General features: G+C 42.4%; 1 protein-coding gene across 2 annotated transcripts in view; it reads left to right on the forward strand.

Annotated features, from left to right (window-relative positions):
• The window catches only part of LOC126412820 (superoxide dismutase [Cu-Zn]-like), a 349,180-nt gene that overhangs the window by 125,672 nt on the left and 197,956 nt on the right, over positions 1–25,552 (forward strand). The window lies entirely within an intron of this gene.

A 25,552-nucleotide genomic window follows, 5' to 3' on the forward strand; every position in this document is an offset into this window, starting at 1 on the left:
CAACAATTGTTACAGGGTGTTTGTTTTCAGACTTTCCACGCTGTAGATGCCAATGGCCATCTGTCAGATGGGGAAAAAAACGTGATTCTTCTGGAAAGGCCGCCTGTCTCCACTCAGTGGACGCCCAGTTCGATACTGACGTGCAAATTCCACCCTTCGTCGCTGATAAACAGCTGTCAGCACGGTTACCATGAGCAAGGCGTCCACACGCAGCAGCGTTCACTGAACGTTCGTTGGCGAGACACTTGATCGCTCCTTGGTTCATCTGGGCGGTCAGTTGCTCAACAGTTCAACAATAGCCTGTTTACTCGCTTGTCAGCATCTCCGCAGCTCTGCCATCTATGGCCCGTGGTGCACCACTGCTGTATCAGTGCTGGTTTTGGAATGCGCCATTTTCCCATCAACGGTGTATTTTAACCACGGCGAAACGCGAGAAGTTTACAAACATAGCCGTTTAGGAAATGCTTCCATCCTTGGCCCGAAAACCAATGCTCATGCTCTTTGGACGTCATATAAATCGCTCCGTTTCTGCATTACGTCAACGACTGCACTGTTTTTCGCGTCCCCCAGACACGCTTCATATACCCTACACTGATAGTGCTGCCATCTGCCCTCTGTGAGTGAATGCTGCACATTGACGTTGAACATAGGAAGTGGTCGTATTAGTGTGTCTGGACTGAGAATATTCTACACTTCGGCCTCTAAGTTATTGAATTATCGTTCCTTTTACCATCCTTCCCTTGATTTATAGAAGACAGAGCACTATAGTTACTCTCAGTGTCATACAGGAAGTTGTTAGACAGTAAAGTTTCTGAAATTCCCGTGCAGTATTCCATTGTTCTTTCACTTCTGACCTACAATGGAATGAGTCGACTGTTAAACACAATCTTGTGAACTGAGTACATTCTGTTCAATCATATTCAAGACTAACTAAAAGTGGGGCAATCGAAAATCAAAGCTACGAACAATTTATACCTCCTTAGCTACTTGGATATTTGACAAAGGTTTAGGTGGCTGTCATTGAGTTTCTTTCTTCCATTGTTGTTGTTATTGTGATTACTGTTGTAAACTGTAATTCTCAAAATGCAGGGCATTATCATGTAAGTATTTCTTAATCAACCAATAAGGCTAAGGATTATTATATTTTTTAAATTTCTCTTTTTCTACTCTTCCTCTGTGCCAGAATGATTTCATTGGTTCTAGGCGCTTCAGTCTGTAACCACGAGACCGCTACTGTCGCAGGTCCGAATCCTGCCTCGGGCATGGATGTGTGTGATGTCTATAGTGCTCAGAGCCAATTGAACCATTTTGATTCCGCTGGTAATGCTCAACCGACGCCATTGTTGATGATTGTCCACTGGACTGCTGCTTAGACTTCGCTCGCCTTTAAGCTACAAATTCTTTCCTCATTCTCTGCAGATTTTGTCTGCGTAGAAAATTGGTGACGTGAAAACAAGGTTTCAAACAGTGACACATTCTCGGACCGAACCTGTCCTGAATTATAGGTGTGGGTAAACGTTTATCTTTTGCTCTTCGTTCTGGGTATGAGTAAACGGTTATCTTTTGCTGTCCCTATCCGTTAAGGGAGAGGTTTTTTCCTAGCTAGCTGATTTTTTAATGACATGTCTTGGGAATAATAAGTAATGCGTCATTTTGTTGGGTCAAATGGGCGTCTAACGAAAACGAAGTGTGAAATTAAATACGAAATCGGTACGCGTAGGGAGATAGTTCACTGTGATTATTGGAAGGAATGAAAGAGAGCATTTACTAAAGAAGTGCCTGTTGAGGTGTCTGTTTATGATGACGCAATGTGTCACCATCCAATTTATTGTCGTTTCGATTGAAGGGATTGGCTAGAAACTCATCACCGTCTCTGTTGTAACGTGTCAACAAGTCGAGATGATTTTTGTGTAGATCTGTAGGACGTTTTGGCACCAAACGAGCACGCTGTTTTCGAAAATTCAGTTTTTCGGAAGAACTTTCATGTTGAAGTGATCTTGAAATTGACGTAAATTTTTTAGGAATATCAGATACTGTAAACTTACTGTTTTCCTTTACCAAGTTCTTCACCTGCACGAACCAGTTCTTCACTTACCAAATATTGTCGCCCACTTCGTTTGTCATTGGTCACTTTATCACCTATTTCTATCGGACTCATCTCGTCATCATTGAATCTCTCATCGCATTTTCTCTGCAAACCTCCGGTATCTGTCGATGAATGTTGAATAATTTAGTGTTCTTCTTATTCAGAAAACGAATTACAGAGCCAGTCTCACAAGTAGTGGGATTATCAATCAACTGCAGCATTCAAAACAAGCGCTACACAGCAGACGCAATAGACAGACAACTAAAGATGGTTTCATCCCTTTCTTCACTCGAAGTAACTATTGTGCATGCTTCCGAACTGCTATTGTAGTGCTCTCGTGGAAATAAATACAAACGGAATCTAATTTCCAGACGTACCTCGTACTTCATTCAAGGTATCCCTATTTCATTACGATAATCTACAGAACTTCCTGACGCGGATTATATTATATTCCTATTCAGAAACGTAGCGCATCTTTCAAAGAAAATTTAATAGTGACTATAGTAATGTCAATGATTTGCTTTATCGAATATTACAGGAAGATTCAAAGTAAATGATTCGCCGAGTATGGGAAAGAACACTACCTCAAGTGGCAAAGGAAAGCTGCGAGGAACCTACATTACAATACGCAGTCAGGATTTTGAACCTTGTGCCGTGGCATAACCAATAACCATTGCGTTAAACCGGCTGGTTAAAAGATTCGCATCTCGTAATACCTCTCAAATCTCATTCCTTTTATCTATTTGCTTGAACTCAATGTGCCATTTAAGATTATATAATGTAAAAATAACGCTAGCATTTATTACTTACGATCTGAGCAGTCGTCTTAGATTGTTTGCAGATGATACTGTCATACCGTCATGTTAAGCCATCAGATGATTAAAAGGAACTGAAAAATGAGTTAGACAAGATATATGTATGGTTCAAAAAGTGGCAATTGACTCGAAATCATGACAATGTGAAGTCATACACATGATCACTAAAAAGAAACCGGTAAATTTCAATAACCCGACAAATCACACAAATCTAAAAGCTGCAAACTCAGCTAAATACATTGTGTGGAAAGCAAACGAGAAACTGCGGTTCATTGGCAGAACATTTAGAAAATGTGAATGGTCCACGATAGAGACTGCTTACACGACGCTTGTACTCCCTCTTCTAGAGTACAGCTATACTGAATGGGATGCGCATCAGGTAGATTGACGGAGGACATCGAAAAAATTCAAAGAAGGGCGGCTCGTTTTGTGTTATTGCGAAATAGGGGAGAGAGCGACACGGATATGATATACGAGTGGGGGTGGCAGTTATTAAAAGAAAGGCGTTTTTAGCTGCGGCAGGACCTTCTCATGAAATTTCAATCACCAGCTTTCTCCTCAGAGTGTGAAAATATTTTTTGGCGCCCACTTACATAGGGAGAAATGATCAGCATAGTAAAATAACAGAAATAAGATCTCGCACGGAAAGATTTAAATGTTTGTTTTTCCCGCGCGCTGTTCGAGAGTGGAACGGTAGAGAAGTATCTTAAAGGAACTTAATGCTGAACTGCAGAGTAATCATTTAGATGGAGATGGAGATGAAGCGTAATCGTTTTATTTAGAAACATGTGTTGTAGAATTGAAGAATCCCAAATACAAAATATTTTTGTATATTATATCGTCTCCGAAACTACAAGCATACATCTGTTTTCGTATTGTATAGTAAGCGCCGAAATGACGAGCTATCTGTTGATGTGGGTCACAGGAACGAAGCGCGACTGTATAACCAACCTTCTGTAAGCCGCAGCAGCTGCACCAGGAGCATCTTGTCAGCAACGACGTCCACAAATATACCAACACGCACCTTATCGAGCATCACCATTCAAACAAAATTTGTGTAACATATAAGCTGATCAAAGTAATGAGATCTTGAAGCCATGAGGTTTTATCGAAATTGCAGATCCATAAGCGTCACGTAAAAAGATTTTTAATTAACGCGGAGGCTACAGACGCCGAACATTCTTGTAGTACATGTTTCCCAGCGATACCTGACGCAAATCCAATACAACTGAGGGGCATACACCGTGTATTATTGGCAGCAGTGCCGTAGCTAATAATTCAGCCCCGTCTGAGAAACTTTCTCCCGTCAGGGAAAATTTCGTAATGTCTCCCTCCTCTGTGCACTTTGAGAAAACAACTGCGGGGATATATTCTGTAAACAAAAATTGTGAGACTAGAACCTGGCAGAAAAACCTCTGCGAAAGTGTCGCAGTACGATACGAAAAGAAACCTCCGGGCACGACAGCAGCTCACGCTTCTCCTTGGCTCTGTACATTACGTATTACGCTGATTTTCTGTCTCGACAGCTGTACTCTACAAGCCACTCATATGAAGGTGGCTGAAGAATATCCGTGGAATGTTGATTATTGGGGGTTTCATAACTGTCTGTTTATGCTATATTACACGACATACTCAGTGTGTCTACCAGTTTCGTTAAAGAGGAACTTAAAAAGGTTCATGATTTTATTTGTTCTGGAAACAAATTTGCTTTCTGGAGGCCCTTATGCAAACAGTATTTGTCTCTTAAATTGAACAAGAATAACGTTTCTTAAATAAGTATGACATATATTATCAACAGTGTATGTATATGAGACACACCCAGCCGGCCGGTGTGGCCGTGCGGTTCTAGGCGCTTCAGGCTGGAACCGCGTGACCGCTACGGTCGCAGGTTCGAATCCTGCCTCGGGCATGGATGTGTGTGATGTCCTTAGGTTTGTTAGGTTTCAGTAGCTCTAAGTTCTAGGGGACTGATGACCACAGATGTTAAGTCCCATAGTGCTCAGAGCCATTTTTTGAGACACACCCAACTTACCTGAAATTAAGTCAGGGTTCCTTCAACACGTCAGAACACCTCAAGTTCCTCATTTCACTCTCAAATTAAGGAATTTTCATTACGTTAAAGTTCTTTTTAAATTATTAGTTCAACATTCAACTTAAAACTATAAGAAAATGATTTATGAAACAAAACGGAATACAGAAACTACTATGAACTACAATTTCGGGATCTTAATATTCATTCACACATTGATTTTAACTAGGCTTGAAATGTATGCGACAACACATATGAGTTTACGTTTATCCGTGATAATATGATATACAGTCTTGCTTACAAACTCCTCTCTGATAGCAACATACGTTATTGCTTAAATGACGTTTATTTACAAATACGTTAGTTATAGCGGTTGACTCATTTTTCCAGGAATATTACGAATAAGACACGTCGCAGTAGAGCATATTTCTTGTAGTAAAGCTTGTAAACTTGATATATCGCCGTTCCACAGGTGAGCCATCTTGATGCACAGATATCTAGTTCAAAACGACAGTCGCTAGCTGCATTCCAATGACAATATGGCTAAACTACAAATATTATCGAAATCTTACGAAAACCAATATTAAAATTAAATAACGTCTGCCTGAGAAATAAATAATTATACCCCAAATCAAGATAAGTACTGTTACATAACTAACAACTAAAAATATCACAGTTTGAAGATAATCATGTTGTTGTTGTGGTCTTCAGTCCTGAGACTGGTTTGATGCAGCTCTCCATGCTACTCTATCCTGTGCAAGCTTCTTCATCTTCCAGTGCTTACTGCAACCCACATCCTTCTGAATTTGCTTAGTGTATTCATCTCTTGGTCTCCCTCTACGATTTTTACCATCCACACTGCCCTCCAATGCTAAATTTGTGATCCCCTGATGCCTCAGAACATGTCCTACCAACCGGTCCCTTCTTTTTGTCAAGTTGTGCCACAAACTCCTCTTCTTCCCAATTCTATTCAGTACCTCCTCATTAGTTATGTGATCTACCCATCTAATCTTCAGCATTCTTCTGTAGCACCACATTTCGAAAGCTTCTATTCTCTTCTTGTTCAAGCTATTTATCTTCCATGTTTCACTTCCATACATGGCTGCACTCCATACAAATACTTTCAAAAACGACTTCCTGACACTTAAATCTATACTCGATGTTAACAAATTTCTCTTCTTCAGAAACGCTTTCCTTGCCATTGCCAGTCTATATTTTGTATCTTCTCTACTTCGACCATAATCAGTTATTTTGCTCCCCAAATAGAAAACTCCTTTACTACTTTAAGTGTCTCATTTCCTAATCTAATTCCCTCAGCATCGCCCGACTTAATTCGACTGCATTCCATTATCCTCGTTTTGCTTTTGTTGTTGGTCATTTTATATCCTCCTTTCAAGACACTGTCCATTCCGTTTACTGCTCTTCCAAGTCCTTTGCTGTCTTTGAGAGAGATAATCATAGAACATCTGAGAACGCTTAGTTATAATAGTGTTACAAGAGCATTAGTAGATTATGGACGAAAGGGGAGAGGGAGCTAGGGCGGGGATGCATGGGGCAGTCGGCTCGGACGAATGAAAGCAGCTCGCTGGAAAAAAAAAAAAACTTTCAAAACGAGCGAATTATAAGCTATGCTGTCATCACACACCCCTTCCGCACTCCACAAACCCATCGCTGTCGTCCGTATCGGAGCTGATTTCCACAACTGAATACCGCCAGGGTGACCACATTGGGCGATATTTTGCTATTTGGTCCACCAATTTTGTGCAAAATTTTTAAAGAAATGCAACAATCGCCCTTTGGGCCATATTTTTGTTGCTCAGCGCGACTTTTAAGTGACGCAGGCAAACCCATGTGTACTTTTATGCACTAATTTTAATGTAATATTATTTTTAAATTATTTCTGCTCCTCTGCCTTATGAAATAGTGAAATATTGCAGATTGCGAGCTAACATCCCAAAGATGTTCGGGCTTACATGCGGTTCCTCTTCGTCGAAATGTCTTGGCTCAAACTCGTCTAGGAGTTGAGCTGCACGTGTCGCATTACACGCCCTAAATTAGACACTTGTGACCCTTTGGTTAAATTGTCTGACTGATGGCAAGTTTGCAAAATACAAAGTTAACGTAACATATAATAACAATAATAATATCGGGAACTAAATTAACGACCCATAAATGATGTTGGCCACACAGTTACGATTTGGTTAGTATAATGTTTATTCGGAAAGCAAACTAATGGCGAAAGTGGTCTGATTAAGAGTTACTTTTACAGTCGAGCGCATATCCGTTTGATACAGTTCGATCATTCACAATCGCATAGCGATATTCCACCTCGTTAACGATGCGAAATGTTAGAGTTCACAAACGGGCTCGCGTCTGTTCACCGCTTAGTCACGCGATACCACACAACGCGAAATATTCTAAGTCGTTTCATTTCCTAGCTGCCTAAAGACCGGCTGTCCGCTTTTACGTCTCAATGCGAAGTGTACCCTTTGGTGTCTCCGGCCCAACTGTCCTCTTTGGTGTCTGGACCAGAACTGCCCTCTGCCCCTCTCCGACCGCGTTTCCCGCGCGCCGAACATCTTCGCTCAACTGACTAGCGCAGATCCCTTTCCTCAAGCCGTCCATCTGATTGGCTACAGCTTATTCTACATTAATTTTCATTTTAACATATTTAAATAATCATAGCTTGACCACTTTCACGTTCTAAATAACGTAACAATAATATCCATTTCATAATAAACGTTAAATTGTTTTACATAAAACCAATACAATTTCCTTCTTAACTTTGAATGTCACGGCCAGTAGCCTTGCACCAGTGTGCTTTCTGGTAAATAAATAAAGAACAAAGGTAACTATTATGCACTAAACTTTACAACAAATATTCTATTACCTAATGATTGAACAACGTGTAAAGTTGTCATCGTTCAATGTGTTTTGTGTGGACGAAATGATGATTTTATGCTTAACTTAAAATACTGATAATTTAAATTTACTACATATTTTAAACAAATAAAGTTACAGAGTCGATATTTGCAACGTTTGTCATTTTAATGACGCGCTTCTATATGAAATGTCGATCGTCAAGATCGACCAAAGCGTTGAGATTTTAGCATTCAGGTCTTTGTTACAAAACTTCTTAATTTCAGTTTAACAGTAAAGCCTAAACTATTATAGATATGATCAATATTCAAGTTTTATTGGGATCACCATGAAAATTTATGGAGGATGGCAGATTAAAATTACTGTGGCTTGATTCCCTGCACTACTACAGAATTAAATAGTTTTCATAAATGTTTCCCTTTATATCCGATATTAGGTCGGCCATATTTAACAATGCTCCGTCTTCTTGGCTACAAAAGCCTTCTGCTGGGTTTCCCTATGACGTAGGTTCTCGTCTGTCGCACTCGCACACTACAGCGCTTAGGCCTCAATAGACAATAGATGCCTGTGAGTTTCCCCATCTCGTGTGGAATCTGCGCCCGGTCCTGGACGACAGGGTTCGTTTCACATTTCCTGCAGTCTGACCCTTCCGGCCATATACTTAAATGACAGCGAAATGCTCGTTAATTCACAAGCTTAAAAGTTCTACCAGTCTCCAAAGAACGACTCCAATGCTAAAATTTAACTGCTATAGATAAGTACACTACTGACCATTAAAATTGCTACGCCAATAAGAAATGCAGATGATAATACATTACACTAGAACTGACATGTGATTACATTTTCACGCAATTTGGGTGCATAGATCCTGAGAAATCAGTACCGAGAACCACCACCTCTAGCCGTAATAACGGCTGCTAGTGATAGATACGAGGCCGTTGGGATCCAGCACTGCGTTCCGTATTATTCTCCTGAACCCATCGATTCCATATTCTGCTAACAGTCATTGGATCTCGACCAACGCGAGCAGCAATGTCGCGATACGATAAACCCCAATCGCGATAGGCTACAGTCCGGCCTTTATCAAAGTCGGAAACGTGATGGTACGCATTTCTCCTCTTTACACGAGGCCTCACAACTGCTGTTTGTGTATGAGAAATCGGTTGGAAATTTTCCTCATGTCAGCACGTTGTAGGCGTCGCCACCGGCGCCAACCTTGTGTGAATGCTCTGAAAAGCTAATCATTTGCATATCACAGCATCTTTCTCCTGTCGGTTAAATTTCGCGTCTGTTGCACGTCATCTTCGTGGTGTAGCAATTTTAATGACCAGTAGTGTAATTAGGCTATTATATTAGCGTGTATATATTTTTGACTGATCATAACGCTAGTAAGCGAAACAAAATTGGTTTTCCTCTTCTTTCTTGCTGCAAACTTACCTGTAGTTATAAACTATCACAACAGCGCACAGAACAAAAGCAATAAACGGAATGACTTGCATTACACTCAGTGCCACGTACGACCTGAACTGATTAACAAAAGAACAACTGAGCTCAAGTAAGGCCAACAATATTCAGTAGTTGGGTAATGGCTAAAGTATGGATGGGCGATGGCTGATAGTGCTAGCTATAACTTGAATCTATCGATGTGATTGAAAATAAAAATATCTTTTGTGATAAGAGGGGCAGGGGGGATTCCAAACCTCCTGGACCCTGAACTCTCCTTCCCACTCCCACTTTGCCTGCATCCTTGGTCCATGGCGACTCAGTCCACTAGAGAAAGGAAAGTATGAGGAGTGTGAAAGTGATGTTCCACATATTGCAAGAAGAACCCAAATTATATGTTTTGGCTTATTTAGTTCATCTATTCTGAGTTTATGCCCACGTGTCACATTATAGGTCCAAGTTTTCGAAGATCCATCGCAGGCTGACGTAAGTTGCTTTTCTTCTGTCGCTTATCGCAACATCTGGCAATGACTTGTGTGTGTGTTTGGAATAAGAAATGTTTCGGCCACGTTAAACTATACTGTAAGCGCATGAGCAGGTCAAACCTCAGGTCGGAAGACGGCATAGGTTTGAAAGCAGATGGTGGAGCAATGTGCAGTGGCAAGGAGGAGTGTAGCACGTGATTCTGAAGGAAATAGCGTCACTCTGCCACGTCTGCCGGCAGAACGTGCTCCGGGGTGTGTGTAAAACATTTAGCCTTCATTTTCATGTTTGTTTAGGTATGGTGAGGTTACTGAGCCACTATGTGTTCATTACGAGTGACATAAAGCAGACACGACAAGTGTTACGCTAAGAAGCGACAGCGACAATTTTTCAAACACTAGGTAGAGTCGGAAGCTGAAACTGTGACCGGGTTTGGCGCTCACCCCTGCGTCGCCAGTTGCCAGCGTAACGGGTGGACCGTGAGGTGTGGGAGACAGAGACGACTCAGAGTATTCCGTGTCTCTGCGCAGAACGCATCGCGCTGCCGCCCTCTTACACGCACCCCACTCTACTATAGTGGTGACGAAACTACTCTCGAGGTGCACACAGCATCGTTCACCACAAAAAAGTTTCACATTTAAAGAATGTACTCATATTTTGCCATTTTTTGTCATTATATGTATTTCCACCTTGTAAGACACGTTAGACAGCCGGCAGCTTCTGTCGCTGCGGCACCTAATCAGAGTACATAGTTCGTTTGTGAATTATGTTAAGAGCTTTTAAGTACGGGGTGTTAAAAAGATCTCTCTGCAGTGCCGTATGATCGTTCGCCTGCGTGGGTTACTTCCCTTCAAGTGGACTCTCCCAACATTCCACTGTTTCATTTATCTCAGCCAGCGTCAGTAGTATCGTTGGTGTGTGTCGTTACGTGTTGACGTGAATGTTTAAGTTCCTTTGTTCGTTTGTTTCGTTTTCGTCACTGTTAAAGTGCTAACCATAACAGAACGTGTATTTTTAGTCGAAATTTCGTTCAACAAAATGAAAGGGATAGTCTTAATGAAACGTTTTTCACTGAACAGGCGTGGTTTCATTTATCCAGGTTCCGCTCCGGTAGCTGAATGGTCAGCGTAGCGGATTGCCGTCCTACGCGTCCGGGTTCGATTCCCGGCTGGGTCGGAGATTTTCTCCGCTCAGGTACTGGGTTTTCTGTTGTCTTCATCATAATTTCATCCCCATCCGGTGCGCTGGTCGCCCGATGTGGCGTTGAATGTAATAAGACCTGCACCAAGGCGGCCGTACCTGCCCCGCAAGGGGCCTCCCTGGCAATGACACCAAACACTCATTTCCATTTCCATTTATCCGGGTACATGAAGTCATAAAATTCTCGTATGTGGAGTACTGCAAATCCATTGTGTATGCATGAGGAACCACTTCATTCTGTGAAAAGAGGAATTTGGATTGCAATTTCTAGACATCGGATTGTGGGTCTCATATTTTTCGACGAAACAATAAACGCACAGCGATACTGCAGTGATATTCTGTACCATTCAGACTTAAGCGAAATACTGAACGGTTATTTTCAAAAAGATGGTGCAACCACGCATACAGCTCTCGTTTCAATGTCACTGCTTGCTGATGTTTTTGGTGATCGCATAATTCCACAGGGACTTTGGCCCCCACGATCGCCTGACTTAACACCACCTGACTTTTTCTTCTGGGGTGCAGCGAAAGCAACTGTCTATAAGAACCGTCCAAAATCCATCGATGAATTGAAAACTGCAATATCCACTTTCACTGCTTCTGTTACAGCAGAAATGTTACAGCTTGTATTTGGAAACATGATTAGACAAATTGAATTGTGTATTCAACAACAGGGAGGGAGGGGAGGGGGGAACTTTCAACATTTAATGTGAAAATTTATAAGTAAAAATGAATATTCAATAAATTAATAACTTGTATTTCACTGACAAGGGAACCTCCCCATCGCATCCCCCTCAGATTTAGTTATAAGTTGGCACTGTGGATAGGCCTTGAAAAACTGAACACAGATCAATCGAGAAAACAGGAAGAAGTTATGTGGAACTATGAAAAAAATAAACAAAATGTTCAATCTGAGTAGTCCATGTGCAAGATATGCAACATCAAGGATAGTGTGAGCTCAGGAGCGCCGTGGTCCCGTCGTTAGCGTGAGCAGCTGCGGAACGAGAGGTCCTTGGTTCAAGTCTTCCCTCGGGTGGAAAAGTTTAATTTTTTTTATTTTCAAACAATTATTATCTGTCCGTCCGTCCGATGCGAGGTAACTGCGCCGTAGTATGGGGACGCCACAGCTAAACAAAATCGAAACACACGACGTCAGTCGACTACAGCGCACGGAAGGAAGAGTATTCCTGCTAACGAGGCTCCCTGGCTGGCAGTTGACTGTTCGCTACTTTGGACGAGTGTGCATTAAATACGTGAGATGTATTCCGTGGGCATTATAAATCCAGCAAATATAGCTCGCGACTTCAATAACAAGGTCAATGAATATTTTCCGAACTGTAAGGAATCGGAAAGTTCCTTAAGGGATCGAACTTTGCGAAAATAAAGAAAGTAAACTTTCCACTTGAGGGAATACTTGAAACCAGGACCTCTCGTTCCCCAGCTGCTCACACTAATCACGGGACTTTTTTTTTGTGCAGGTTATTGATTGTTGTGTTTGGTCGTTGCGGACGTCACGTGACATCCATTCAAGTTCGTTGTTCATCGTTTCACTCAGTTTCTTTATTACAAAGGCCAACCAGCTCTCTGGCCGAACACGCTGAGCTACCGTGCCGGCGGTGGAATGGTTTTTTCAGAATGCCTTGAATAACACAAGGTGCAGCCAATTGCAGGTGGTGGTTCACGTTGGCACTAACGATATGTATCACTTTGGATCATAGACGATTCCTTCTGGTTTCCAGAGGCTTACTGAATCGGTAAAGGTTGCCAGTCTTCGGTGTAAGATGAAGGCATATCTAGCATCGTCGACAGGGCCTACTGCGGACCTTTAGCAGACAGCTCTACGATGGTGTAGACTGCAGATTCCTCGACTTCGGCCATAGAGTAGTGGGGTATCAAGTTACACTTAATCGATAATGTGTCCACTACACACAGGGGGCTGGCTACGCGGGTAACATGGACTGTGTGGAGTGGACTGAGCGATTTTTTAGGTTTGAGGGCCTCGGGAAAGAACAAAAAGAACTTTCGTCTCAAAGGTTGAAGGTCAAATACATGACGAGGGTAGATATAGGACGCTATGTTTGTGAAGAACAAGGGCCCCAAGCGCTAATAGAAATGTCTGAAGCTCAAATGGCTACCGATACTGAAAGATGGCTAAGCAGCATATAAGACCAGCTGAAAATTTTACAAAGGACCTAATGGTGTTCGAAAGAACAGGTTAAATACAGTTGGTTCTGACGTGTTGTAACGTGCGCGTGGGGCACACAATACTCATTAAAGCTTGAACTATGGTAAGTGAGTGGGGTTCACCTTACAATACAGGAATTTTGTATAGATATTGACCGCGTGTACCTGAATGGAGGCAAATCAGACTTACACCCACTCTGTAATAACAATGATACGTCAAATAAGTCCGAAATGCAACTACACGTCAGGACGGACAAAAAAGCAACACAGAAGATGCTACCAGTTGTTAATAATACGGTCGCCAGCCTAATTAGGCATTAACTGAGTTTCTTCCCTGTACTAGTTGGCAGATATTCGTGCAAAGCAACAAGTAGTAACACTGCATAATATAGTAGAATTTTAGAACCAGAAAATCTACTGAACTGATAGTTTCACGTTCTGTACTGATATGGAAAAACCATAAATACATAACACTACACTATAATCTTCCTGGCAGATTAAAACTGTGTGCCCGACCGAGACTCGAACTCGGGACCTTTGCCTAGTTCGAGTCTCGGTCGGGCACACAGTTTTAATCTGCCAGGAAGTTTCATATCAGCGCACACTCCGCTGCAGAGTGAAAATCTCATTCTGGGAACTACACTATAATGTTTACTACAAAACTTCTTACTGTCTACTGATCTGATTAAAATCGGGCATAGGTTACCCTAGAAATAGCACTTTCGAATCACACACACAATGTCAATTTTGATAAAGGTAAAACACTGATAAATTTTGGCTTTTATATTGACTTTAACTTTTGCTGGTCAAATCAATTTAGAACACTTCAGAATTCAAATGAAAAAAAAAGGGGGGGGGGGGGGACCTTAAACTGTTGTGATCACTGTATTAAAAAATTTGATTACTGAAATTATTATGCGCTCAAGATATCCAATATATGAGTTACTACTCTCTTTATTTCCTGCTCATTTAAATACCTTTATATCTGTCTCGAAATAATTAAACTTCATTACTAAATCAATATTAAAGTTATCTTCCAACTTTATCAGACCTTCGTTATTCATTTACTGGTTCATTAACAAAACAGTTCTTTAAACACCATTCTAACATAGCTAGGTCTGCAGGTAATTATTATTAACACAGACTTTAATTTTTCATCTCGGGACACTCGGATTGCACAACATTTGGAAAGGACCCTATCTAGGTTAGTTGTGAGGATAATTGAATGATAGGAAAGTTCTGGTAAAATTTAAGTTATTATTGCATAAGTCATTCTCTGGTCCATGCGAATACAGTACTAAAAGTTTCAACCTGCTTGTATCGATGCGGCGGTCGGCAGGCGGCGAGATGACGAGGCACGGAGCACACATACAGCCACAGCTATGGCTCTTGATGTATCGGCACTTTAATTCGTCTTAGCGTCGCAATACTTTTCCTTTTAGTGCCTATGGAATTTTACCATGCTGTGTGGGATTTGGAACGGCATACCCGATGCTCAGTGAAACTACGCCTTCCGGGAGAGCCTCCTCGCTCCAGAAGGTGTTGCTCAAACCAGTGCCAGACTCCCAACTACTACTACTGCTCCCGTTGTGTCGTGCAGTGCGCGCGTGCATTTTCCCGCGCTCGCCTGCCATCCGCCTTTTACCGCTCCCTTACAGACAGGGTATTCACCCGAGGTTTTGCATTCTACATATCCTAACACATTGCCTACGTATGGACCAGACGCACAGTTACAATTTTAAACATCTTACAACAGTCTCAACATTTGTTACATTTCAATTCTATTACAATATTGTTTGACATTTGACATAAACATTAATATTCACATTGAAAATTGTTTACAGTTTTCTTAACACAATGGCATGAAACAAGAAAACAAATGAAATCAGAACATCAATTACTCAAGTTTAACGAAAAATCTGATGGAAAAAATATTATTTATATGTACAATAGTACAACGTCGTTGTTGTTACAGTATTTGTTGTTGTTAAATGTCTCTTGTAAAGAAATTGAAGTAGAGAGTCCCTGTGAATTAGTATAGGTAGAGGCGATACTTGACAACCGGAATAAATTAAAGACAGGTTCCTTTTACCGATCTCCTTACTCATATGCTGAAAGATTCTAAGATAACTTGAGCATCATGTCAAATACGTACTTAAATCTACCCTCTATATGTTGTCAAAAATATATAAAACTGCGTACGAAATTGTTCTAAATCCTTTCTCCGAATATTATTTCGAACAATTAGTTCAGGAGCCCATTAGAAGCGTAAGTGGATGTGAAAACATACTTGACCTCTTAGTAACAAACAATCCTGGGCAAATAGGTAGCATCTTGACGGATGCAGGGATCAGTGACCACAAGGGCGTTGTAGCAGGACTGAATACCGTAACACTTAAGGCCACCAAAAATAAACGCAGAATGTATCTATTTAAATAAGCAGATAAAAATTTGCTTGATGCCTTCCTAAGAGACTGTCACGATGCTTTAATTTTATTATCAATTTTATTGTGCCTGGTGCATGTTCCATTTTAGCGAGTTTTAACAAGTTCTTTTACTTTTTATTATTCTGATGATGGAAGCTTGACTTCCGAAACGCGTCAATCTTAGTGTTTTACACTATAAACAAGTGGTTGAGCCGATATATTTTTTAACATTCAGGGGAGAGTTTCGGAAGGGGTGACACTCATTAAAATAATGGCGTTTTTCAAAAGGTTCAAATGGCTCTGAGCACTATGGGACTCAACTTCTGAGGTCATTAGTCCCCTAGAACTTAGAACTAGTTAAACCTAACTAACCTAAGGACATCACACACACACATGCCTGAGGCAGGATTCGAACCTGCGACCGTAGCGGTCCCGCGGTTCCAGACTGCAGCGCCTAGAACCCCACGGCCACTTCGGCCAGCTGGCGTGTTTCACTGCAACGAGATATTTTCACGAATTTGCACTCACCAACTGTCGCCCTATTGCGGAAATATTCTGTTGACGCCCACCTACCAAGGTGAAATGGTCATCGTAATAAAATACGAGAAATCAAAGATCACGTGGAATAAGTTAAGCGTTCGTTTTTCACTCGCTCTTTGAGTGCCCGGTAGGGAAATAGTGTAAAAGTGATTCGGTGAATCGTTTCGCAGGCACTTAAGTGTGAATTGCAGAATAGTCATGTAGATGTAGGTATGCGAAGAAAAATAAGGGCAAAAGGAACGGGGAAGAGGGAGGACGAAGGCTGAGGACGAAGGAGGGTGAAGAGGAAGAGAAGGAGATCGAGAAGGATGGAGGGCACTGAAGTGAGGAGGTGGTGGAAGTGTGAGGAAAGGTATCGTGAACTGATTCGGAATGAAAGATGTTGAGCAACAGTTCCCTAACTCCTGGAAACGTAGGCTCGTTTCTTCTTTTCGGCTACCAGATGTTGTGTTTGTTGTTTCAATTTATTACGGCTTTGCACTAATCAATAGTGAAAAAAATTAACAATGAATCGCGTTATGTAGTAAGTAAGACTGTGTATTGTACCATGTTTTGAATTGTATCATATAAAAAAGAATTATTGTAACTATACCTTCTGCATCATTATAAAGTCATGTTGACGTCAATAAAGGAATCAATAGTGTAGGCAGTCATAAAGAATAAACAAAGGAATGGTAACATGTCGGTGGTGGGGTGTCTGTCGCAAAGTCAAAATTTGCCCTGGGCTCCACTTCCCACTACCAGCCCTTTCAGCTGAAATTTGAGGCGAACACATCCTTCAGTAACTGTATGTGAGGGCAGAAGACGGTATTCAGACCTTCTCATCATAATACCAGGTGTACTGGTATGAAATGAGCGTCTTTTTGTGAAAATGAAACACTAATTTTCAATTGAAAAGTAAAAACATTTTATTCAAAGTATTGACCATTGCTTTCTATACATTTTGACCACTTTTCTGGCAATTGTAGACACCGCGCCAATAGAAATGTACATCTTTTGAAGCAAGCCAATCAGACACCCAATTTTCGACTTCTTCGTAGGAATCGAAGTGTTCCTCAGCCAATGCGTGTCTCATTGATGAAAACAAAAGGTAGTCGGAAGGGGCCAAGTCTGGCGAATACGGCGGGTGGAGTAGCAGCTCCCAGCCATGTGTTCATGTGTTTTGATTGTATCCTGAACCAGTTTTGCTTTGTGTGCAGGTGCATTGTAGTATAAAAAAATTACTTTGCCATGTCTTCTGGCCCATTCTGGTCTTTTTTCGATCAATGCATAGTTAAAATCGATCATTTGTTGTCTGTAGCGATTAGTATTCACAGTTTCACCGGGTTTTAGAAGCTCATGATACACCACACCTTTCTGATCCCACCAAACACAGAGCATTGTCTTCTTGCCACATCGATCTGGTTTTTCAGTCGATGTTGATGATTGTCCCGGATTATCCCATGATTTTTCCCGTTTAGGATTCTTAAAATAAATCCATTTTTTATCGCCAGTAACAATTCGATGCAAAATTGATTTTCTTTCATGTCTTTGAAGCAAAATTTGACAAATGGTTTTTCGGTTTTCCATCTGTCTTTCATTCAATTCATGTGGCACCCATTTTCCACACTTTTGGATCTTTCCCATAGCTTTCAAACGGTCAGAAATTGTTTGTTGTGCAACATTTAGCATTGCTGCCATTTGCTTCTGACTTAAGGTATCATCTTCATCCAATATTGCTTGCAATTCGGCGTCTTCGAACGTTTTTGGTGGTCTTCCACGTTCTTCATTTCTTACATCAAAATCATTATTTCTCAACCGTTGAAACTATCTTTTGCGTGTTGCTTCTGATAGAGCATGATCACCATATGCCTCGACAAGCATTCGACGCGACTCTGCAGCACTTTTTTTCAAATGAAAGCAAAAAATTAATACTTTCCGCAAATCATCACTTTCTGGTACAAAATTCGACATTGTTAACACGATGAAAACAAATGATGTTGTTTGTTCCATGACTTGATGTATACTAAATATCTTTGACAGATGCCATACCAACCAAACAGAAAAAAATTAAGGCTCGTTCACAACAAATGTTCCCTATCGACACATTTGTATCTTAACCTCATTTCATACCGGTACACCTGCTATGATCCTTTCACCAACAAACGTTTATTTACAGAAATTACGAACAGGGCGCATCAGTTGAAGTAATAGACAACTGGGCAACTGCGAGAAGACTCATAGTAAAATAAAAAATTAGAAGGGAATCCAAGTGAAGGGGACGCGGCGAAAGGTAGCAGGTGCATTTTCCTCGGCTCACGGTGTAATTACTGCAGCTCTTCATAATTGTAGGATAAATGGAGAGCGCGTGGCCTTTTTCCCGCGCTCTCCTACGTCGAGCAGCAGTCCCGGTCGCCCCTTTGACACGGAGCCGCGTAGCATTCTGGCAAAGCTGGGATCACCGCTCCCTTCACGAGAACGAGTGTGGGCCGGCAGCCGGCTGGCGGGCGAAATGGACTGCGAGCGGCTCGCGCCCGCTGCTGCCTGCCTAGCGCGACGTTCTTTGTGCGGTCACTCGGCCACGGCTGTGCCGCCTACGCCAGCCTGCCCTGTCACTTCGGCTCGGCGCGGCGCTCCACCGCGTTGCTCAGCGACGCGTACATTATTAACGCGGGGTGGTGTCGTCTGTACGGGCGCGGCACGTACAGCGCTCTGCAACACTGCGCACGCCGACTGAACAGTGCGCCCGTGAGCGCTGTGGTGTAACAAGGTCTCCCGACGAGCTGATCTCGCCGTATGTCTACCCCCTCCCCCTATTCTCGTATTCACCATTTCCGTTGAGCGTCGCGCAGCATGAAACAATTGCTTTTTATAGCTCTTTATTGAATCGACAGCTAACCAAACGCAAGTGCTATTTTGTCGAAAACTGACATTGTGAGACCGTCACTGCGTAAAAATACAGAATGATCTTCTTCTATACTAACAATACAACGGCGAAACCGTCGTGTCCGTCTGTTTGAACACACTAATCTCCAAAACTACTACACGAAATTTCATGGGTTTTTCACAGGTAATTTGAGGGTAGCTTGGGGCAATATAAAGGCTTTATTTCATCAAAATCGGATCGCAGAATATAAGATACCGTGATTTAAAGTTTTATCTATAACCGTCCTGTCTGTTTCAACACGCTGCGCTCCAAAACAAGCAAGACGAATTTTCACCGGAATTTCTCAGGCAACTTGAGCGTAGCTTGGGTCAACGTACAAGCTTTAAAAAAGCTATCGTAAATTAATATTTTCTCTCCTTCGAAGAATATAACACGACATAGGGAAACAGTTTTACTCATTGAGAAAGATTTTTTACTCTTTGAGGTTTGATCAGTATCTTATTTGTGAAAATGCTTTTGTTGATTGATACGTTCCATGTAATACCATCCAACATAAGGAATACAGTGCTTATACAATCCACAACATGTTTAATCTACACGTCCACAAAGTTGTGTTTTCATGAATAACTACTGAACTGATGAAATTTGATATGGAGATAATCTGAAATCTGAGGAAGAACAGAGGCTACTTTGGAAAGGAAAAATTAAATAAATAAATAAAAGATGAATTGACCCATAAAAGTGTGAAGTAAGGGATGGAACATCCTGTTTTTACGTTAGTGAACAGAAACCATGTTAAAATATTATTAAATTTGTTGCATAATGTCCACATTGTGCGACCTGTAGTTACTTCATTGCCACAATGCAGTGATGTGTGCTACTGTCCATGCCCCTCTGCATCCACCACTCGGCAGCGACGCTGTGCATGCCACGTCAGTCCTGCGTTGTGGGAGTGATGTGGCATGGAGAAGGAGAGTGAGGGGCACACATTCTGAGCTGTGCTTATCAGAACAGGCAGGCACATGAGGTCAGCTGACATTACTACACATGCATCAGCTCCCCGTCACTCATCGTGACTAAACTACTGATACGTGGGGGCAGTCATGGGTAACTTTTCTCCGCGTGGTTGATTAATAGTAAGCGGTACTTCTGCCGAGTTGCTGTCTCCATTTCCTGCACAGATTTTCGACGACCAATCCTTCTGTCCTTCAGGTGCTACGAGTTCTGTTGCCATGTGACTCGCTGCCTGGACTGCATCCGGACCGTGAATTATTGTTGGCCTCATGGCGCTGTTTATAGCCGCGCTCGATGCCCGACGCCCACTACGCCCTCGTCCGATGCTCTCTCCTTTTTCAAAGCTCGCTCTGATATTCCGCGCAACGTAGATTCTCTCTCGTGAATGTGATAACCGGTGATATTTTAATAACTGAGTGCCGGATCGAAGCCTTATTTAAATCGGAACCGTCATCCGTGTTTATTAGGGTTTCTGACAGCGTAATTTCGATTGACACCTTCATTATGCTGTCCCAGAAACTGGCCGTGCACCACGATACTTATCTCATCGTTTTTCGTTTCGTGATAATATTCGAGGCACTGCTCGCGTGACAGCTGAGTTGCTTACTTGTTTTAATCGGGTATGTCGGAGAGGTTCCTCAATCACTCTTCGACTGTACCGATATTCCGCATGACGTAAGACACGCCACATTCGCATGGAGTGCGATAAACACCCGTCTTTAGTAAACCTAGATCGTCTTTAACTTTACAAAGAATACTTTTTATCTTAGCTGAAGCGAGCGAAGTACACTGGATGGCATGTTTCCGTAGGAGTCTTCCGATCTTTCCGGATATTGTGTCAGCTTAATGTACACAAGCGAGTTTTGGCTTCTCTCCCTCGGGCTCAGTCTCAACCTCTTTGTGACTCGTTCTAGATTTTGACTGCGTCGCTCGTTAACTTTGATGCTCTGAGTACCCATTCCTTCGCGACACCAGTCTTAGGTGCTGTAATTCTCCGGCGAGGCTCTCCTTGTCTGGAAGTGTCTGTGGACCAGAGACTTTAGCACCGAATTGTGGCGTACGGTTATGGCTCGTGGCGTGTAGACAGATGCCAATGTGTGTAAGTTTTCTACATACGGTTTGACCCAGGTATCCGTCAGATTTTTTATATTACGTTGGATGGAGTTTAAATGTTCCAGGAGCTCTTGAAGCTTTTCCGCTTCATGTGGCATAAAATGGAAGCACCAACTCGGTAGAACACCAGGATGCACACTATTAGTACTAAGTAACAATTAATAATTTTGTGATGGTTCAAATGTCTCTAAGCACTATGGGACTTAACATCTGAGGTCATCAGTCCCACTAGAACTTAGAAGTGCTTAAACCTAACTAACCTAAGGGCATCACACACATCCATGCCCGAGGCAGGATTCGAACCTGCGACCGTAGCAGCAGCGCGGTTCCGGACTGAAGCTCCTAGAACCGCTCGGCAACAGCCAAGGTTGAAGTGCGTGGCTCAGTACGATTCTTGTAGGTAAAACGTTTAAATTGTATACAGATTCACCTTGAAATTCTAGCAGTGTATGGTTCAAATGAAATGTCACGTTCATCAGTAGTGAAATGGTGCCAATAGTATGCCGAAGGCGCCAGATGTGGGTGATACCGATCAGTCATTCAGTTTAGATCTTGCACCATGAGATTTCTATCTTGTCGGCAGACTGGAAGAACATCGAGGGGGGGGGGGGGCAGGTTTTCTAATACTGAGCAAGTTTGCACAGTCTTTGCCAAACGGCTCCTTGACCAAGGAGCGAATTTATATCCTAGAGGAACAGAATGAGCGGTAGAACGTTCCGATGGCTGTTTATACAGACTTGGTGATATTCAGTTAAAGCTGTGTGGGCTGCCATAATAATTTGTAACTTAGTTTTCGAAATCCCCTCATAATTATGAGAGTTCTATTGCTATATACTTCTGTAGACAAATAATGGAATACAAATGATGAGACATACTTAACATTGTGACATCTGCTTAACTATTACATTAATTTATGATAAATAGCAGGCTGTTCTAATTTAGTGTGCTTGTTTGACGTTAGGTCCAGTCTGAATTTTTTCATTGACAATACGATTAATGTTTATTTATGTTTCAAAGTCGGAAGGAGGTGGACCAAATTCCTTAGGGAGGCTCCGTTAAAGTGATATACGTATATATATGCGTATTTATAACTTCTCAAGCAGACTGTTGAGGCTACCTTCTGAAGCTTGGTGCAGTCATTGGAGATGGTTCAATGGAGAGCTGTGCGGACAGCAAAAATGGATATATATATCCGTATACATAGCCGTAAGGTTTCTAAACGACGCATGTAGGTAAACGTTATTTTCTGCGCAAGTCAATATTTCTTCATGTATTAATTGTACTTTCCCTGAAAACCAAGATCTGTTTGCAAAAATAAAACAAAGAGTTAGGAAGAAAGTAAAATTATGACATAACGACACCTCGACGGCGAGATAAAAGCGAAGCAAAAGTTTAGCGAAGAAAAATGGCCGTGCTCTTTAGTGCAATGGTACTGTTCCACATGGGTAGAACTGTTTCTGATTATACCGTGGATGTATTTCTTATAATCCACACTCGGTATGCTTCACTTAAATTCAAGAAAATGCTTCATCCAGTTAGCCAAGTATTTAATAGCTACACAGTGTCTCCCAGTTTTGTTAGGACTGTGGCTATGAAAAATGAATCATGAATTATGTTCACAAAATCATTGTATTTATTCAAAATAATTACACTGCATCAATTCACAGCTGAAATCTTTTTAAACGAGTTTCGAAACAGTCACTGTAGTCCTTTTTTGGGACTTCATTTAGTATTGCAGTACTAATTTCTCGAATGTCCTTAACTGCTTCGTAACGGTGTCCTTTCATTGACAACATCAGTTTTGGGAACAATTAGAAGTCGCTTGGGGCCAAATGTGACGAATACGGCACGTGATTCGGGACTGTGATCCATTAGCTGGTCAAATACTTCGATTTGTAGGCTGGGGCACTGCTGTGGAGCAGCGACAAGGAACTTGCCACTTGGTATTCGACGAATTCTCTCCCGCAAACGATGGAGGACGCCATACTCAGGATTAACGGTTTGCGCCTCTGGTATAAACTCCTTGTGAATAATTCCTTTGTCTTCACAAGAATTCTGCATGCGTACTTTCTTTGGTATCGGCATGTGTTGGCTCACTACGCTGCACTGTGCCGCTTTCTAAGAGGTCCGTATTGGAAACACCATGTCTCATCGCCAGTTACAATCGATCACGTGAAATCGGTATCAGTTTGGGCTGCCTGTAACAGGTCGTTACAAAGTTGGACTCCGCCATGTTTTTCACCGCCTGAAAGGGCGTGCGACACAAACCGTGCACAAACTTTTGCCCGAATTATTGTTCAAAATTTTGTGGCTAACAGTTTCCGTTGTTCTGACAGCTCGTCAATGGGCAGTGCAGAAACACATCTATCTGATGCAATGATTTACGGCGACTTTTTGCACATTTTCGTCCTTGCGACTTGTTCATGGCTTTGATGCTTGTTGTGTGTCCTTAAAGACCTTTATGCCGTCATGAGTTAGAGTATACCACGGAGAAATATTCGAAAGACTTAAATGATCTCTATCATAAACACTTTTCATCACGTCAAACGTTTCACTGGCGGGTTTGCCTAATTTAACACAAAATTTGTTGATGCCTCGGTGTTCTACCGCCATTTGCGACGAGTGTCAGACACGTACTGTTACATTCGTGGACAGGATGCCTGCTGCAGCGGTGCTAAAGCTTTGATCTTCCACACTATTCTTGTTGAAACTTCAAGGATTGCAACGGCGCAACTCGCCAAGTGATACCATTGTTGTTTGGAATTTCACACGCGAAGTCTTAAAGCTATGAGGATACACTGTGTATGTGAATGTTAGAACAGATACTTAGACCGATTACAGGAAAATCTTTCGACATTCTTCGCCAAGTGAGCTGGTGTTCCGTCTCTAGTGACTTCTACGTTGAATGCTAACCAGCTTTTTTTTATTTTCAGGCAGTTAAGTTGAAATGCTGAATGGTTTAGTACAAGACGTTACAGAAAAATTTAGAGCAGAGGAGTGCAGTACGCTACAAAACTCGCAGAAAATTTCTGCATCGCGTTTATTTGCTTGCCAGGAGGAGCTACTGCACTGAAAGGAAACTTTTTCCTCTGTGTTCACTACTCGTTTCGTGTACTGAGACATTATATCAGTGTTTTTCTGCGCTAAATGCCTGAGTGCAACATCAGAGGGAAAATTCACACCGCCTATTCACACTGCGCTGCTGAAGAACCGAATTAAATACTGGGGTGTAAAATATCTGACTAGTTCGAGAGAGGGAGGAACAAATGGTAAATGCGACACTGGAGTGCTAGCACGGAGGCGGGGAGATCCGAGCGACTCGCGTTCGCTCCACGCGGCTGCACAGCGAAACCCGAAACTGCAGCGGACAGCAGAGCGAACCCCTAAAAGGCAGTCGCGTTTCCAGCGCATTAGGCTGCACTGCGCAGCGACGTGCTCTCAGCTCAGGTGAGCCACCCCCCCCCCCCGCCACCCCCCCCCCCACCACCTACACGGCTGCGCGTGTGTGTGACTGGGGCAAGCGTGGGCACACGGGGGTGAATGGATGCGCGCGAGTTAGACGTGGGACGTGTTAATTGCAGCGTTAATTAGCCTCGTTAGGGGATGCGCCGGCACCAGCGGCAGCTCTGCCGGCCTGCCAGACCGGCTACCTGTCGTTGGCTGCTCTCTGTGTGCGGTAGTAGGTGCCGCGGGACGGCGGCGAGGGCGTCGCCTGCGAAACGCGGTGCGATGTCTGCCCACAAAACACCCCTCACCGGAAAACGTCTACTGCGTACCTGTCGTTTACCCTCATGTGAATATTCCACCGGAATAACCTTGCAGTTCAGGCAGTCTCTTTCCTCCGTAATGAGGGAGTGCCAACCTCTTCATCTCAGAGCAGTGCTTGCACCCTACGTTCTTAATTATTTTATCCCAGTCTCCGTTCTCCTCTACAGTTTTTACCATCTACGGTTCCCCTCTAATGCTATGGAAGTTAGATCCTAACGTCTTAACACACGTCCCTTCATTCTGTCCCGTATTCTTGTCGGTGTTTTCCACAAACTGAGGTCTTCGTCGATTCTGCGGAAAACCTCTATATTCCTTATCTCACAAGTTCACCCAATATTAAACATCGTTCTAAGGCACCACGTGTCAAACTCTCTTCTTTTCTGGGTTTTCCAGCAGTGCATGATTCACTACTATGCAGAATTGTCTTTCGAACATGCATTTTCAGACGCTTCTTCCGGAAATTAAGGGCAACGTTTGACAGAAGTTCATCTCTTTTGGCCACTAATGTCCTCTTTATCTGAGCTAATCTACACTACTGGCCATTAAAATTGCTACACCACAAAGATGACGTGCTGCAGACGCGAAATTTAACCGACAGGAAGAAAATGCTGTGATACGCAAATGATTAGCTTTGCAGAGCATTCATACAAGGTTGGCGCCAGTGGCGACACCTACAAAGTGCTGACATGAGGAGTTTCCAACCGA

This window comes from Schistocerca serialis, chromosome 1 (assembly GCF_023864345.2).
Source record: "Schistocerca serialis cubense isolate TAMUIC-IGC-003099 chromosome 1, iqSchSeri2.2, whole genome shotgun sequence".
Lineage (NCBI taxonomy): Eukaryota > Metazoa > Arthropoda > Insecta > Orthoptera > Acrididae > Schistocerca > Schistocerca serialis.